The sequence below is a fragment of the Myotis lucifugus genome, unplaced genomic scaffold, assembly GCF_000147115.1.
Source record: "Myotis lucifugus unplaced genomic scaffold, Myoluc2.0 scaffold_47, whole genome shotgun sequence".
Taxonomy (NCBI): domain Eukaryota; kingdom Metazoa; phylum Chordata; class Mammalia; order Chiroptera; family Vespertilionidae; genus Myotis; species Myotis lucifugus.
In genome coordinates, this window is record NW_005871095.1 from 2,921,824 (window position 1) to 2,926,982 (window position 5,159).

Consider the following 5,159-nt stretch of genomic DNA (forward strand, 5'->3'; position numbering starts at 1 on the left):
CAAGTGGAAAACAGAGGAGCTATTACTCACAGCTTCAGAGAGCTAAACAAGAAAATGTCCTATGTAAAAATAACACTCAAAGAAAAAGAAAATAATTCTTAAAAATTAAAATAGGATTGCAGAAACACAAAATTGAGGAAATATATTATAAAGTAAATATAATAAAGAGATTGATCATAGGAGAGAAAAGAACATTAGAGGATCAATCCAGTGGACCTAATCCTATATAATAAAGAGGTAATATGCAAATTAACCCTCACGCCCTCACAAGATGGCTGCCTACAATCAGGCCGGCAGAGGGGTTAGTGAGGGACGATCAAATGACTGAACAAGCAGGCTGCATGGGGTGACCAGGTCAGCAGGGGGGTTAGTGAGGGATGACCAAATGACTGAACATCAGGCTGCCTGGGGTGACCAGGCCAGTGGGGGGGGGGGCATGAGAGGTAACCAGGCTGGTAGGGGAGATAATTGGGAGTGACCAGGCCAGTAGGGGGGCAGTTGGGGTGATCAGGCCAGAGGGGGGCAGTTAGGGGTGACCAGGCCAGCAGGGAGGTGAGCGATTAGGAGCCAGCAGCCCAGGATTGTGAGAGGGATGTCCGACTGCCCTGGGATTGGGCCTAAAACGGCAGTCGGACATCCCCCGAGGGATTAGAGAGGGGGCAGGCTGGGCTGAAGAGACCCCCCCCCCCTGCCCTGCAAAAATTTCGTGCACTGGGCTTCTAGTACCTAAATAACAGGAATAGAGAAAGCAAGGAGAGAAAATGGAGGAGAGGGATTCATCAGTGAAGTAATCCCAGGAAATCACTCAACCCTCTGGATTGATCCTTGTCATGACCACAGCCCTGGCCAGCTGTCTTCACGGCAGCCTGTGAGAAACCCTGAGTCAAATGTTCCAACTAAACTATACTTGAACCTCCGAAACAGTGAGGTAAATCATTGTTTTAAGCTGCTGAGTTTGGGGTAATTGGTTGGGGTGCATTGATAACTGATATAGCATACTACATGACTCAGTGTGTACACAGTCCAAGTAAACACTTAAAATTAATCTGGGGTGTGATGGGAACAGCATGCTGCTGGCCGCCTGGCCTCTGCCTTGCAGGGCTGCTGCTGAGTCCAGCCTTGTGTGGTTGCGTTTTGGAACCCCGGCTCCCGGGGAAGCAGTGGCTGGTTGCCGGCCTGGGGAACCCCAGACTGCCCAGCACGTGGCACAGCGTGGGGATGGCGGTGCTGGGGCAGTTGACTTGGTGGTTGGGTGTAGCGGAGAGCTGGGCCCCTGGCGGCCTTTGCACCACCAACCTTGCCCTAGCTGCACTCGGGGATGTTCAGCTGGTCCTGCTTCAGCCGTGGTGGCTCATGAATGCCAACGGGCGCAGGGTGGCCTGGGCCATTGGGGCTGACTGCTGAGGAGGTCTACCTGGTGCATGACCACCTGGAAAGCCCCTGGGAAAACTGGTTCTGAAGTTCGTTCCTGCATTAGCTGCCTCAACTCCAATGCAATGCCACGGCTGTGGGTGGGCATTGGTGGGTACCGGGAGCCCTACACACCCTGATGCAGTGCAGGCACACGTGCTGGGCTGCTTCTCCCCATTGGAGCAGAAGCCTGCTGCCTCCAGCGCTAGAGTGCACCACAGACCTGCTCCTTGACCACATCTGTGAGCAAAGCCACAGGGGCCCTTGTCAGGCACCTGATACCAGCAGACACAGCTGCTTGCCCACATGCCACGCCCAAATGCCCAGCCACGTCCACAGAGGTGCCATGCCAACCTGTGGTACCCATCTCTCTGGACTGCTCCAGGCTTCCTTGGATTAAAGGGGACTGAGGCGGGATTGGTCCATTTTTGGGATGGGGGTTGGTCTTCTCTCTATGTCTTACTTGGAAAATAGGGAAACTTCAGGAAGACTAAACATAAAAAATTAATCTGACCAAAACTTGAGAGGACATGGGATGAGAAAGTTGTAGATGCACAGTGGGAAAGTGGTGGGAATGAGAGCTAAAGCCTTAGTTTCCATAGAGGGAAGTCAAAACTGGTGTTGAAATATCTGTCTTTCACAAAGTGGGAAAACTTGGGGAGATTTCTTCTAATAAATTTCCCTTAATATTGTGTTTTGACCCTTGTGTCTTCATTCAATCTTTTTTAGTTTTTACAGTTTCAAGCTTTTTCACTCTATATCAAAGCTTCCATTTTTAAATCCCTAATACTTTCATCCTTTTTTTTTCCCTTTGGCTTTATGTGTGTGTGTGTGTGTGTGTGTGTGTGTGTGCCCTCCACACTGGGTCCTTTCTGCTTCTGCCTTCTTCCTAATGAAATCAGAAGTCCCACAGTTGGATTTGTAGAGTCTCCACATCTAGCCAGTGCCTGGCACATAGAAGGCTCTCAATACCCGTTGAATGTATAAGCCTCCAAATTGAGCATACAACTCATCAAAGAGGCCTGGAAAGTTCAAGAAGTGGTGAAGCTAAAAGAGAAGGGGTTGGGGTACGGGGTGGCAATGGGGGTTAAGGACACATATGTAATACCTTAATCAATAAAGAAAAAAATAAATTAAAAAAATAAAAGAGAAGGAATAAGGAAAGGTCCTGGTCTAAGAGACCCACTTAAGTGGCTGTGACTGACTGTGGCTGTTTAGCTTAGTGGCAAGTCCCATGAGGCAGCACCAGGTTGCAACAGGCCGATGGCCAAAAACAGCAGAGAAGAAGCCAGGATTGCAGCCAAAGAGATGTCATACTCATGACAGGCCTCATCATCAGCTCTGCAGTGTCACGGAGGAAGAAGTACTCATCACTAAAGATGGAATCCACCCCCCCAAAACCAACAAACAACAAACCAGGGCAAGGGAGGGAGGCCAGTGAGCTGGGGGAAGGAGCCTCCAGAATGGCGGTTCTTGACTTCTGCTTAGGGTGGTACTATTGACCAAAGGAAACTGTCCAGCAAGGCAACTCTCCCCAGCGAGGCAGACAAATTCCTGTTAATGTGGGCCCTGGGGCTGCCAGGAATTGGTGACTTTCCTCTTCATGAGTTATGAGGTTCAGAGACTGAGGAGAGCTATTTAATTTTAGAGAGCTGCAGGGACCTTAGAAATCATGTATCTAGTCTGGAGCTTGTCAGGTTATTTGATTAGTGTCTGTTTCCCTCTAAACCACCAGCTTCAGGGGTGCAGAGGCCTTATCTGATTTTGCTCCTCATTGATTCTACAGAATCACACTCACTACCTGAAATATCCTAGGTGCCCTATAAATATGGGATGGATGAATGAATGAGAGCTTGTGATGGTTAATTTTCTGTATCAGCTTGACTGGCCACAGATGCCAGGTTAAACATTATTTCTGGGTAACTCTTTGAGGGTGTTTCTGAACAGGATTAGCATTTGAATCAGTGGACTCAATAAAGTAAATGCCTCCCCTCCCCAGTGTGGTGGGCCTCATTCAATCTATTGAGGGTCTGAATAGAACCAAAGGGGAGGAAGGAGGAATTTACCCTTTTTTTCCTGCCTCATTGTTTGAGCTGGGACATCTCATTTCATATTCTTCTGCCCATGGACTATGGCTTACACCATCAGCTTCCCTGGTTGTCATCTCTTCAGACTCTCCCTGAATTACACCATTGGCTTCCCTGGGTCTCCAGTTCCCAGATATGCAGATCTTGGGACATCTCAGCCTTCCTAATTGCCTGAGCCAATTCCCCATAGTAAATCAACCCCAATCTATCTACCCAGCCCACGTGTGTGTGTGTGTGTGTGTGTGTGTGTGTGTGTGTGTGTGTTTACTGGTCCTGTTTCTCTGAAGAACCCAGAGAAATTAGTCTAATACAGAACTAATCTGTGTTCACTGGTAGCAATCCTAGCTGACATTTTGAGTTTTGGAGAAGACTGTCTTGTTAACAATTTTTGACAGGAAGAGGGTAACATTTCACTTGTTTCCCTTGCTCAGGCATTCCACTGCTCCACCTCTATGGGATCAGATGTTGTGACCCACACACACACCCTTGATTACCTCCAATAGAAGCCTCAGTGTGCGCTGGGCAGTGGCCTCATCATGTCTCCAAGCTCATGGAAGGAATCTCTCCGTTTGCCCTTTGTTGGCCTAAACTGCACTTAGTTGTCATGAAATCAACTGTTTGTAACCAGCTTGAGATTGACCTTCCCAAAGAAAACTGACCCAATTCCCATGATGCCAGACCCCAAGAGAGAATTTTTGTGAGAGAAAAAAATTGGCAAACAAATGGCTGGTCACAGTGTGAGATAGTCCAACAGGTTCAAATGCAGGACACATTTGGGACTGAAGAGGAAGCAGATGTGTCCCCTCATTTCAATAATGTGCCGTGACCCTGTGGTCATCTAGTTAGGTGATGACCATACTCAGTGCAGTGACCCAACTAGTTAGTCTGGGGTTTACACAAATACTAGATTTTATTGCAACAATTCACTCTAACAGGAGGCTTAAATAGAATAATAACTACAATTTGCTGAGCCCATACTAAGTGCCAGGTACAGTGTGAGCATGTTTATCAGATATGGGTTATCTCTAACTCTTACTGCAAGAAAGGTGAAGGGGAACAGAGTTTGCTACCCAAAAAAGAGCCTCTTTGGGGTATTATTTTAAGCTGGTTACTTTTAAGAAACAAAGGATTCTAACTGCCTAAAAGAATTTAGATAGATGACCTGCTGCAGGAAGGGAGCTATTTCATAGATAACTATAGTTTATGTGAACTAAATATGATAGACAGGAAAGAGCCTAGCAAGACCTGTGAGATCAAAGTCCTCTCTGTCCTATGGTTACTATGGTTTGATGGCCCAGCAAACGTTTGTTTACCAAATTTGCTTTCCTATCCCTATGTGATTTGCCTTCTTGCCCTGTGAAATCCCAAACCACTACTACCCACCCCGCTTCTCCTTAGATCAAGAAGGCATATAGGCCCTAGCCAGTTTGGCTCAGTGGCTAGAATGTCACCCTGTGGACTGAAGGGTCCCAGGTTTGATTCTGGTCAAGGACACATGCCCAGGTTGCTGGCTCAATCCCCAGTAAGGGGCATGGAAGAGGCAGCCAATCAATGATTTTTTTCTCATCATTGATGTTTCTATCTCTCTCTCCCTCTCTCTTCCTCTCTGAAATCAATAAAAATATTTTTTTAAAGGCATATAGGCCTCAACTGCCCAATTTG

At 47.3% G+C, this 5,159-nt stretch overlaps 1 pseudogene; it reads left to right on the forward strand.

Annotated features, from left to right (window-relative positions):
* Positions 1 to 1,056: 1,056 nt before the first annotated feature.
* Positions 1,057 to 1,810, forward strand: LOC102426162 (annotated as a pseudogene).
* The last annotated feature ends 3,349 nt before the right edge of the window (positions 1,811 to 5,159 follow it).